This window comes from Arachis ipaensis, chromosome B10 (genome assembly GCF_059453495.1).
Source record: "Arachis ipaensis isolate K30076 ecotype BB chromosome B10, ASM5945349v1, whole genome shotgun sequence".
Taxonomy (NCBI): domain Eukaryota; kingdom Viridiplantae; phylum Streptophyta; class Magnoliopsida; order Fabales; family Fabaceae; genus Arachis; species Arachis ipaensis.
The window spans coordinates 7,927,888-7,941,709 of record NC_142435.1 but is presented as its reverse complement, the minus strand read 5'-3'; the positions used below and the strand labels follow the sequence as shown (position 1 = coordinate 7,941,709).

At 35.5% G+C, this 13,822-nt stretch overlaps 1 non-coding gene across 1 annotated transcript; it reads left to right on the top strand.

Moving 5' to 3' along the window:
- The first annotated feature begins 1,876 nt into the window (after window positions 1–1,876).
- LOC148579084 (small nucleolar RNA R71) lies at window positions 1,877–1,979 on the top strand. Its single transcript, XR_015897443.1, has one exon. It is a non-coding gene; the product is annotated as a small nucleolar RNA R71 (small nucleolar RNA).
- The last annotated feature ends 11,843 nt before the right edge of the window (window positions 1,980–13,822 follow it).

Genomic DNA, 13,822 nt, shown 5'->3' with positions numbered 1-13,822 from the left:
ACCTTGCTCTATGTGCTTTTCTTCTACGTCTTCTTGGTGAATTTCAGCTACAGTTTCATCAATGATGTTGCACTGAAAGATAGAATGATCTTCTGGAAGGTGCTTCATAGTTTTATTTAAGCTGAAACTCACTACTCTGTCATCTATCTCAAAGGAGTAAGTTCTTGAGAATGCATCCAGCTTGAACTTCGAAGTCTTCAGGAATGGTCTTCCAAGCAGGATTGATGATGGTCTTCCTGAGTCATTAGGGGGCATTTCCAGGATATAGAAGTCAATGAGAAATGTGAGCCCCTTAATGCTCACTAGCACGTCTTCAGCAATTCCAACTATTGTAATAATACTTTTATCTGCTAACACAAAATGAGCTGCCGACCTTTTTAAGGGAGGAAGCCTCAAAGCATCATATATAGACAATGGCATTATACTAACACACGCTCCTAAATCACACATGCAGTCAGAAAATATTACACCTCCAATGGTACAGTTAACCATGCATGGACCTGGATCACTATATTTTTCAGGTATACCTCCCATTAAAGCAGATATAGAACTACCTAAAGGAATAGTTTCTAATTCATTAATTTTGTCTTTATGTATGCATAAATCTTTCAGAAACTTTGCATATTTAGGTACTTGCTGAATAATATCAAAAAAGGGAACAGTTACCTCAACCTTTTTGAAAATTTCTACCATTTTGGGATCAAGTTCCATCTGCTTTCTGGACTTCCGTGCAAGGTGTGGAAATGAGATAGGAATGGCGCTACTTGCAACTTCTGCCTCCTTTGGTGCTCCATTCCGCGGCTGAGCTACTTCTTCTTCAGCTATGTCTTGTACTTCCTCTTCCTCTTCAGCATCTTCCACTTCAACCAAGTCTTCAACTGGGGTGTGTTCTTGTGGGCTTGGCTCCTCTAGGTTCCTCTCTTGCAGTGTGGTTCCGGACCTCAGTGTGATGGCATTGATGCCACCTTTTGGATTAGGTAAGGGTTGAGAAGGAATTCCACTAGAGATTGAAGGTTGGTTGGTGGGAGCAGGTAATGAATCTATCTGGGAGATGAGAGCTTGTAAAGTGGCATTCAGACCATTTAGAGTAGAGTTCAGTGTAGTCTGCATGTCTTGTTGTCCTTGTGCAAGAGAACGAAACATCTCGTCATTTGATGAGGAAGGAGGATAAGTGATCTGAGGGGCCTGTTGTTGGTTGTGCTGGGGTCCTTGGGACTGCCTTAGGTGAGGTGCTCTGTAAGTCTGGTTCTGATTCTACTGTCTGTTGTTGTTATTCCACCTCTGATTTCCATTATTGTTTCTGCCTCCTCTGTTATAGTTGTCCCTCCAGCCATGGTTGGAATTATCTCTCCAACCCTGGTTGGAGTTGTCCTGCCATCCTTGGTTATAATTCCCACCTTGGTTGTAGTTGCCGCCTTGTTGATTGTATCCTTGATTCGGGCGGTCATAGAAGTTATGAGTAGCTGCCACAGTGTTGTCTTCTTGTTGGAGCTGCGGACACTCATCAGTGTAATGACTATAATCAGCACAAATTCCGCATACTCTTTGGGGGACCAACTGTTGGCTTTGTTGTGCTGGGGGAGGCTGAGTTTGTTGTTGATTCAATTGCATCTGCTTCAGTAGGTTGGTCATTTCACATATACTCTGTGTAAGAACAGAAGTTTCAATGCTAGAGGAAACCTCTGCAACAGCCTTTGAGTGGTTGTTCCTGTGCCTATGATTCCAAATGGATTCAGCTAAGTCGTTGATCAGTTGCCATGCTTCATCTGCGGTCTTGTACTTTTTCAGAGAACCATTACTAGTACCATCTAATGTAGTTTTATCCCGAGGCTTCATGCCTTGAGTGAAGTAGCTGATCAACACTAGCTTGTCAATCATGTGATGGGGCATACGTCTAGAAAGTTCTTAAAGTGCTCCCAGTACTCATAGAGAGTTTCTGATTCACCCTGAACAATGCAGGAGATCTCTTTCCTCAATCTATCTGTGACTTCAGCTGGAAAGTATTTTTCTGAGAATTCTCTCCTGAGCGTATCCCAGTTGGTAACAGTTGCTTCAAGTTGGGAGTAGTACCACTCCCTTGCCTTTCCCTCAAGAGAAAACGGGAAGGCGGTTAACAGAATAGAAGTTTCATTTGTACCATGACGCCTAATAGTAGAACAGGCTGTCTGAAAATCCCTTAGGTGCTTGATAGGCTCCTGAGCAGCTAAGCCATGAAACTTGGGCATCAAGTTGATTAGTGCAGTCTTCAGCTCAAAATCTGTAGCCAAAGTTGGATGATGAACTTGATACGGTTGTAGTGTAAAATCTGGGGCTCTAGCTTCCTGGAGAGTAATCCTCCTAGGTGCTGCCATGTTATCTGCACATGAATCAACTGAATTAGTAGTAAAGGAGCTTGTTTTTCCCTCAGATGGCGGTTCAGATTCGCCCTCAAATGAGACAGGTGAATCGATAACAATCACTTCACCACCCTCAGAGGCTAGCCTACGCCGAGCTCGCCTAATACGTGAAAGAGTTCTTTCAATTTCAGGATCAAATGCAGCTAAGCTCGGATCAGGCAGTGAACGCGTCATTCAATGAAAGAAACATACAGCTCATGGTAATAAAATAAAATAAAATATGCAAATAAAATAAAAAAATGTACACTAATTAATAATTTAGCACACAATTGCAACTCCCCGACAACGGCGCCAAAAATTGATGTGCTGCATAAGTCGGCCGATTAAGAATTCGATTTAGGAAATACGTTGCGAGTATAGCTCTCAACCAGCAAAAATCCACCTCATCAATTTAGAAAGATTGTCACAAAAGTTTAGAATAAAAATACTGGCAGTATGAGTCCCAGGTCGTCTCCCAACGAGTTGCTAGAAATGGTGCTAAGTTATCAATCAGGAGTTTGTGGGTAATTTTGAGTTTGGGCAATGAGTAAATAAATAATTGTAAATTAAAGCAATGAAAATTAAAAGAGATTTATATATTCAAATTAAAAAGCCTTGACTGGGGGAATGATTAATTGGAAGTTCCATCCTTGTTGAAATTTTCTCAAGTGTAGTATAAAGAGGTTGTTGTTTTCACTTAGTTAACCCTTACTAAATAAAGGAAAGTCAAGTGATTGAGCTAACTCTTATTCGCAAATCCTAGTCCTCTCCCTCGGGAAGGTCTAGTGTTAGTAAATACAGAATTAGCCAACAACTTCCAATTTAACTAATCACTTGAGCATTCCAACTCAAGTGTCTCCTTTTAATCAACCTCCATGTCAAGTTGGGATTCTACTCCATTAACATGAGAATTACTTGCATAGAATTAAAAAGGGAATAAAAGAAAGACATGATAGACAATAACTGCAATTTAATTAAAAATAAAAGTAATCCTTTGCATTAACAATCTATGAAAATAAACCAATTGTAACTCTAAACAAGAATTAAGAATATGGAATAAATAAAAGAGTAAGGAAAAAAACTAGAATAGTATCTTCAACGGAGGTGATGACTCTTCAATATCCAAAGCAAAAATAATAAACTATGAAACTATGAATGTAAAGAAACCCTAGAGGAAGAGTAATTTTCTCTCTAGATTCAGATCTAAAAACTAAAAACTATGCTAATGAGAATGTGTGTTGAGTCTCTGCATGTTCCCTGGCTCTAGTCTGTGTTTCTGGGCCAAAAACTGGGTCAAAACTCGGCCCGAAATCGGCCCCAGCATTTTCTGTTATTTTTGCAGATCGCGCATGTCACGCGTACGCGTTAGTCACGCGTGCACGTCGCTGGTCATTTTGGCGTGTCACACGTACGTGTCAGTCACGCGCTTGCGTCTTCGTGTAAACTCCAATCCACGCGTACGCGTCAGGCACGCGCACGCGTCGCTTCAAATTTCTTCATATCGCGCGCTCGCGTGAGCCATGCGTGCGCGTCGATGCTTGCTGGTTATCTCCTTGGTTTCTTGTGTTCCTTCCATTTTTGTAAGCTTCCTCTCCATTCTCTAAGCCATTCCTGCCCTATAAAGCCTGAAACACTTAACACACGGATCACGGTATCGAATGGTATAAAGGAGAATTAAAATACATAAATTAATGATCTCTAGGAAGTAAGTTTTCAACCATAGAGTAAAATTAGGAAGGGATTGTAAAATCATGCAAATCATATGAATAAGTGGGTAAAGACTTGATGAAACCACTCAATTAAACACAAGATAAACCATAAAATAGTGGTTTATCATCCTGCGTTAGTGTTCTGTTCCGTGTTATACATTGTTTAGATGTTGATGGTTCTAGGAGTTAGAATCCGAGTTTACTTGTGGCATTGAAGCTGTTTCTTCTCTTGAGAGAGAGCGAGTGGAGTCGAGGTTTTGGTTGCCGTCATTTCGGTTTGAGGCGAAAAGAACTCTGTGAGGCGTTTGGGTTATGGTTTTGTGTTTTGAGATAGGGGCTTTTTCCAAAAACTATGTTTTATATATCGGAATTATTACATATGGATACTGATATGAGACAATGTCTATTTGGTGATTGTATCAGTCTTATGTATTGTTTGGTTGTCTTGAATGATTATGAACATTTTTTTGACTGGATTATTGTGCGGCTTTGTGAAACGGAATGTTTTTGAAGTTGATTCTTTTAAAGATTTGAGATGAAGTTTAATCCGTTGGGAATCGATTTGAGTTGAGTTGATTTCTTGATAATGTGAAACATAGAATGCTCTTTTGGGCTCAGCTTGGTTTGCTTTAATTGATTTGGTTTTGATAAATGAATTGTTGCTAAACTGTTTCTTTAAGGTTTTGGAAACGAGTTTAATCGGTTGATAACAATTTGACTTAACAGTTTCCTTGAGATATGAAAATGAAATGACTGCTGGATTTAGCTTGCTTTTGAACTGATTTTGGATTTTAGACTGTTGAAAAGGATATTGGAATGGCTTAGTTGGGACCCGAACCGGGTGGCAAAGTCCAAGTTTTAGGGGAGGTGCTGCCGAAATTTCTATAAACTCCTAGACTTTGTTTGAAAAGTTATTTAGAAAGATTTGGATTTGGGGAAATTGTATTATTTGATTTATTAAGAAAATATTTATGTTTTTGAGCTTAATTTATTTAAGTAAACCATATGTCTCGAGTTCGATTTATTTAGAAATGAACTATTTTACCATTTGAATCACTGAAGGAAAGTATTGTGTTCTAATATTGGTTTTAATATAAAAAGGGCTTTGCTTTTGCTTAAACTTAAAGGTTTCGTTCAAATGAGATTTTAGTGATTTTAAAGGAAATTGGACTTTTGATTGAATAATTACGTTTGAGACATTTTGGAAGAGGTTAGAGAATTGGTTTCAAGAAGAAATCTGAAAGCGGTTTGATTCAAATGGACTGGTTCCATTTCAAGTGAATTAATTTTTGGATTGGGTTGGAACTTGTGATTTTGTATGACTCGGTTTCATAATAAATTCAGTTTTATTTACTTGAACCAAGAATCTATAATTTTAAGTGTTTCAATAAGTTTTTAAGGAATTGAGATAGGTTGTCCTTTCCTAAAGACTTGGGACTCTGCCGAGGGACTTTTGTTATAAAATCCCGTTGTTGGATGGATGATTTTGAATATTTCAAAATAAATATTTAACTTGCCATGGTTTTGGAAGTTTTGGAAAGAGGATGCCGAGGGTGACTTTGTTTTTAAAAAGGGAACTTACTTTGAGTAAGAGTGGCTTATGAGCCTGAGATGATTTGAGAAATGAGAACTTTAAAGACAAGGCTGAAAAGAGTTGAAATTTGATTTCAAAGTGAAATGAATTGAGAAAAAGTGATTTCTGACTTAAACGTTGATTTTATGAATTTGATGATGTTGGATGGTGGAAGTGCTATTTTGTTAAGAGCCGGAATGGCTGTGTATGATAATGAATTATGGCCGGATGACTGAAATGAATGTTGATTTATGGCTGAGAATAAATGCATATATGCTGAGTTATTGATATTGTGATTTTGCACTTCCAACTATCTGAGATACGAGTTTCCCGGGGTGAAAGCAGTGGCTAGCCACCACGTGCTCCAGGTGGAGACTCGATACTCTGCTGACCCTATGTCGTAAGTGTGGCCGGGCACTGTGAAAGTCCCGGATGAGCTCGCCCCCGTGAATATACACCAGTGAGGGTGTTGGATGTGAATTATGATTATCTCTTGTGAATAACTCGAGTTGGGGATGCACGACAGAGGGACAGTCCAATGGTTAGCTACCAGGACTTGTCGGGTTGGCTCTATAACCGACAAATGATATCATCAGCCACTAGGACAGGCATGCATCATATGCATCTATGTGACATTGTTTGGGTGTGCATATTGTACTTGGTTTGCCTTTGTGATTACTTGTGATTAACTGCTAATTGCTCTACTTGCAGTAACTGTTTGTCTGTGCTTGAACTTTCCTATTTGTGTTTGCGACTGAGACTCTGTTGGACTGTGGTAATTGGTTGTTGGTTGGGTTGTTCGGGCCTAGAGCCGTGATTGATCATGAGGTGGGCCGAAGGCCATGTCTGGTTGATATTTCTAGTTTGAAAAAGTATGAAAGGCTAATTTGGTTCAGCATAGATAAATCTTTTGAAAGGATTTTGAATTTTAATTTTAATGAACAGTTTCCTCTTTCAGAAAAGGTTTTCGATTTTCTTGATGGTAAACCTTTGCTTTTGAAAAGATGCATAAGGCAGTTATTGATCACTGAAATGATTTTATCTCGCGTATCCTATTATAGTAATTCTCAAAAACCCTCTACTGAGAACCCTCTCGAGGATGATGTTCTCACCCCCCTTACAAATTTTCCTTTTCAGGATATGGACGATGAAGTCACGAAGAGTTTATTTAATTGTTGTTGAGATGCTCTGTATTGCTTTAGTTATTATTTATTGTTCCCTCGCCTCTATCTTTATACATTCTGTAAGAGGGATAGGAATTGTATTGGTTAATGCTTGTAATATTATTTATGTGTGTGTGTGTGTGTGTGTGTGTGTGTGTGTGTGGTAAGTATGGATGTACGTTACCGAACGAAAGTATTTTTGGAGCGGTATTGCGGTTTAAAGTTTTAAACATGCTCATATTTTAGTATTAAATAGTATAAGAGTGGTCGTAATGTCTGAGCTATCAGAGTAGCGCAGCCGGAAGCATGAGCTTTGATAGTTAGGGTGTTACATCTACTAATAAAATTGTGGATAAAATTAATTATTGTAAATACAACTATTTACTAATAAAATTATTGCACATGAATGAGAATTAGAACTATATCAATTAATATAACTAGAATGAATAAAAATATTAATGATTAATAATTAGTTTAATAATGCATTGAATATTGATTTGATATAATTATAATAAAGATATTTTCTTAAAATAATATAATTATACATTATTCATGAGCTAATTGTAATATAATTAAAATAAATTCATTTGAAAAAAAATTATGTGTAATCTTCATAAATTACAGTAACTATTTATTTATGTATACATTTATATTAATTTTGTTAAATAATTCTAAATATTTTCTTTTTTATAGATGCATATATATTAATTATACATAAAAATATTTAAATCACATATATTAATTATTTTTTTGTTATAATTATTTTCTTTTATATATATATATATATTCACAATGCGTGCAATAAGCTTTTATGTTTGATATCCATATATAGCCTCCAATTCCAGTCTCATTCATACGCAAACTGTATACAATTTTTTTTAATGGAGCAATTTTAATTTTTCGTTTTATTTTCTTTCAAGTATATTTTTTTCTTTAAATAGTGATATTTTAATTTTTTTTTTTGTTTTAAGTACACTTTTATTAAGAATTTCATTATTAATCTAAAATATAAAAGGAGAAAAAAAGATTATACATACATATATCCAAGAAAAAAAAACTTAAATATCAGAAAAAAAATCTTATATTAAAATATTTAAAAATAACATATCCAATAAAAATAGTCGTAATATATAAATTGAGGCAATAATTTAAATTTAAATTAATGTAAAACGAATTTAATCAAATACCAATATTAGAACTAAATTACTTAAACAATATTTAATCTATTATAGTCCTTAGACATGTATAGATTAGAGTCATTCTTGTAACGACAACCAATTGAAACATCATAAGTTTGGACATTTAGAATTTGTGCAAATTCAGACCATCATCTTGTTAAATAAGCTTCATCATCCGCTATCCATGCAATACGGCAAGGTATAAAATTACCACATCGAGAAACTAAATTGACTCTTATCTTCAATGGCATTACATTGATGCAAAAGCAGGCTGGTAATTTCTGAAAAAAAAAATCATAATATGTTATAAAATTATTTTAATAACGAAAAAATTAAAATAAGAAAATTTAAATATATTACTAATCGTTGAAATTGCATATTCGAGTTTGACACGAATTTAGCAAAACTGAACTTAAATTGAGGGAATTCAATCTCATTATGTGCTCTAATTCGAACATCTCCAAGCAAGCGTAGAAAGCATGGAGGTGATGAAACTTGAACTTGGCCTATAAATCTCCATAGAAATAATTCCTCAATAAAAAATCGAGCTCCTTCCAAGAAAACTAATTTTACCCACATTCCATTAGGTTAGTCATAATATGTGAGTAGATCTAACCATCTTTCAGTAAAATAGAGTTTACTGTCTCTTCTTTGAACGCTTACATCCATGTAGTTAGAACCCGAATCAGTGAATACAACTCGATGAGGTATTTCATGGATGTGATACATTGTAAATGATTACGGCAAAAAATAATCGCATTGGAATATTAGACGAAAAGAATAAGTCGGAGTAAGAATAATCATTAAATTATTAAAAGAATAATATAATAAAATGAGTATATAAAAAATACTATACAAAATTATAAATTGTACCTTAAAAGGATCAATTTCGATGAAAAACGAAGAATACATTCTATGAAGTAGTAAAAGAAGAATAATAAATTTAAAGAAAATGAGTTGACTCTCAGATCTAGGCTCATGTATCACAAAAAAACTCTATATATAGGTTTTATTAAAAAAATAAATATGTAAATTAGTTATTATTAAGGTAATTTTTTATTATTTATGTTAGTTATACATCATATATTTGTTTTGCTAAAATTATATGATTTTATCATATCATATCATGATTAGAATCATTATTTTTTATTATGAATAAAGTAACTGGGACAACTTCATATCAATATCAAATCATATTATTATTATTATTATTATTATTATTATTATTATTATTATTATTAACATAAATGGATCACCATTAAGGTAACAACTTGCAATTAATAAAATTATTGGATAATGAATAAGAATTAGAATTGTATCAATATAATTAAAATCAATATAATTAAAATGATTAAAAATATTTTCGAGTGATAATTAGTTTAATAATGTATTAAATATTAATTTTATATAATTATAATAAAAATATTTTTCTAAAATAAATTTATTTAGAGAAATATAAATTAGTTATTAATAACTGGTGCCATTAGCATATAATTATCATATCATATTATTATTATTATTATTATTATTATTATTATTATTATTATTATTATTATTATTATTATTATTATTATTATTATTATTATTATTATTAAAATTAAAATTATTTCCGATTGATAATTGATAAGTAGTTTAATAATGCATTAAATATTAATTTTATATAACTATAATAAAGATATTTTTCTAAATTAGTATAATTATGCATTATTACTTAAATGCTAATTATAGTATAATTATAATAGATATATTTTTATAAAATAAATTTAGAAGAGAAAATAATGCATTCATTTTGGCGAGAAAATGGATTTATGAGAAATCGACACCTCACTTCCATTAGTTGGGGAAAATCTCAATTTTAGTATATTAAGTAGATTCTTAGGGAATGCATGCCATTTCTGCTGTCACTTTTCATGTTTTTAAATGCTGGCGCGTGGACACTCTACTCTCTCCTCGTCAGAAATTTCTATATTGGAGTGAGCTAATTCCTTCTACTTATTCAAATGTTTTTGGTCATTTTCCTCTTTTGGGCCTAAGACGTGGATAATATAGATACTGAATCTTGTTGGGCTACTATTGGGCTTGGCCCAGATCACAGTTTACTTAATGTACAAAGAAAAAGCAAGAGCGGCTTCAGGAAAGGGGGACATGGTGAGTGCGATGGAAATGGGAGCATACGGTTAAAAGTGCGAAGAAAAACCAAGCAAGACGAATACGAACGGTTATGATGGTGGAGCTATAAAAGTGACAGAGAAAGCTCTTAAAAAGACGAATAGTCTCCCAAAGCCAACACTGAATCGCGAACAAACCATTGAAAGGGTCCTCCAAAAGACACTCTCTTTTGGGGAATATAATGATGATCATCATCATGATGAAGTTCACTCCATTATTCAACTTATAAACTTCAGACTTCATACTGCTGCTTAATCGACACTTGAACAAAAAATGGTTGCTGTTTCTATTTTATTTTATTCTATTTTTACTTAGAACTCTATGTGTTGGGCTAATCTAAAATTATGTATGCCTCAAGACAATATACGTATTATTTAAAATGCTTTCATTCATTCAGACATTTAGTAGCATGTTACATGTAATTGTAAAGTGCCCAATGGTACAAATGATATATCACTATATTTTTGTCGATTTTTAGCAAATTGATGGTGGTTCGATATCTAATAGTCTGGAAGCGAAACCTACTCCTTTTTTGCAGGTACCAATTTTCTATAAGTACATCAAAGTGTCTTTGATTAGACAAATTTTCAAATAAAAAATAAATTAAAATTTATAAAATAATAAAAGAAGTAAAACAAAGAATTTGGTGTGTTAATTAACTGAAATAGAAAGAAATTGCATTAAACTTTAAAGAAAGCAATAAAAATGCCTTCGATAGGGTCAAAGGACTTTGGCATGAAAATTATAAATGCTGAAATGTAAATTGCATTCCAAAGGTAAACATTACTTGAAACATAAATTTGCTTGAAAGAATAAAGTTTACATGAAATTTAAAAAGAAAGTAAAGACATGTGGAAGGAACTCTACAGATAATTGACTCGAGGCAGACTCAGAAAATCCCTGAGATGTGAGTGTGCGTGAGTAATTTCTGAAGTAAAGTTCCAACCTTTATTTCCTAAAGCTTTCTAATATTTATATCCTATTTCTATAACCGATTATTAATGGCATAATGATATCCCGTATACACACTCTCAAATAACCATTCCCGCTCTCTTGCTAATAAACGTTACTCTTCAATTCATCACATGGTGAAAACCTTTAACTTCTCGCCACAATATAACTGTTCGATTTTCCTTTCGAGCTCCTATTCGATTTCTCAACTGCTTTCTCATTCGATTTACAAAAAATGACTAAATTGAATACATGCAGAATAACTCCCAATAAATGCCTGCACACATGTCATTTTGACATTTATTCTCACCTCGACCTCCTTTCGAAGCTTCGAATCGGAATATCCTGATCGAAAATATTTGTCGACTAACACACTGATTCACTGTGAAACTAATAAAAGATCACGTGTGATATATATTTTACTACTATTTACTTATTTACTGTTCTCAACCGATGCCTACACCACCTCTTCCTCTGTCTTATCATCCTCCGTATCCGCTGGTGTTTTACTTTGATAGTTATGTTGCCCCATACCATCCAGGTCCGTCACATCCGCATACGCAGCCACAGGCACCTGAGTATCACCCATAGCCTCAACCGAACCCACGTCCGAGTAGACCTCAGAGAGAGGCAAAGCCTCCGCCGTGTGGCACTGGCCATCGGCATCATTTCCAACGTGATCACCGCCAAAGACATCAGATAATTTCTGTTGTATACTGTTACTTTTCTCTTTACTATTGATATATTTTGATGTACTTTGATGTATTTATATCACAGTAGTTACATTTTGATGTACTTTGATAAAGTAACCTTCGATGTATTTTGACCTAATAGTTATGTTACGTACTGCTTGCTTTGTGCATATTTCATGTCAATGTGGTCATAGTTTGTACTGCAATATTTAGAATTCAGTGTAAAACATTATAGGCGGAGTACAATGTTGAGCTACATAATATGGAATACAAAATATTTAGAATTCATTGTATTTAATGATGTAAATTTGGAATACTAAATATTGCGAGTGAAAATAACACAAACTTAAACATTACTTGTTCCACATAAACCCTAAACCAAACACCTACAAAGTAACAACCGTAAACTAGGCCTCGTCAGTCTGATGGTTTGGACAACCTCTTCAGGTATGACTGGTTTGACTGCATAGACCGCACATTTTCTCTTGGTACTCGTCCTCGTCCATCTCATTACGAAACCAGGTGGAAATCGGTCTACCAGTGGACTTCCTGCGCATGGCAGGGTTAGGTCAGAGGCGTGTCCCATACAACTCTGGAAAAAGTTTCTCATCTGGTATCGGTGGAAACTCCGATTAGTATACCTTAAACACAGCCTGCTGCATGTACATCGGATGGACGTATGGACCTCATTCGATACTCAAGGTGGCACAGGTGGCTAGCGCATGACGACATGAGAAATGGAGTGAATGGAAAAGGCCACAGTCACACGTGCCTCCCACCAGGCAAACACGGAACAACCCCTACGACCAACCCTTGAATGGCTCCAACTCCGTCTGTCACAGTGAGTGACGCGCATCTTCAAAATTCCCTCTCTGTTATTCTCAATAGCCGCCATGAGCCATTGTGAAAACTGATTACCCGCCATTAGCTATGCGTGTGCCTCCCGTCCCTTCCTCACGAACAACTGCTGCAGCCTCTTGTAGGTGCATCGCATGATTGCCAATATTGGTAGATAGCATGTACCCTTAAGAACGACATTCATGCACTCGGAGAGGTTCGTCATCATGTGACCAAACTGACGACCGCCATCGCAATGTTGTAGCCAGATCTCTTTGTTGAATCTACCAGCCCAATCCGCCATCTCCCGCGATAATAACATCAATGCATCCATGTACCACTCATACCCAGACTTGCTTGGACTATAAGCAGCATTTATGAGATACCTCTTTCCCTCAACAGACTTGAAACGAGACATGAAGTTTGCTGCCATGTGTCAGACACGGTAAGCATGAAATGCTCTCGAAAGATGCCAGCCACTATCCTCAACTCTCAATACAGCCTTGATCGCTTGAGATCTATCAGAAATAATCAACAGACCTTCCTGTGTAGTGAGGTGTTACCTCAAATTGGTAAGAAAGAAAGACTATGATTTCGACATCTCAGTCTCAACAATTACAAAGGCTATAGGAAGGATATTGCTGTTACTATCTTATGCCACTGTATTAAGCAGAATACCACCATATTTTTCATACAGATGCATACCATCGATGGAGACGAACGGCTTGCAATGCTTGAAAGCCTCGACGTAGGGAGGAAAGGCTCAAAATACCTTGTCAAACATGCTGCAGTCACGCACCATGAGGTGCCCATCATAGTACGGTGCAACACTAATCTTCCATATCGTTCCGGGACAACAACTCTATAGTGCTTGTAACAACCTCGGCACCTTATTGTAAGACTCCTCCCAGTCATCGTATATTTGTGCAATCACCTTTTGCTTCGCCATTCAGACTTTATGAGGGTTTGAAGTGATAGCCCTGCCTAACTGAACCTTGTAGGACTAAGATGCTGACTGACGGGTTTGATTGTATCAACGGGAGAATGACAGGGCAGATGAGACTACTGTCTAACTGTCGGTGGTCCTGCAACATTGTGGATGCTAAACACGTGTACGCTCCTCCCACCCTACACACTTTCCTAGCGAAATAGAACAACAGCGGTAAACAGGTTCA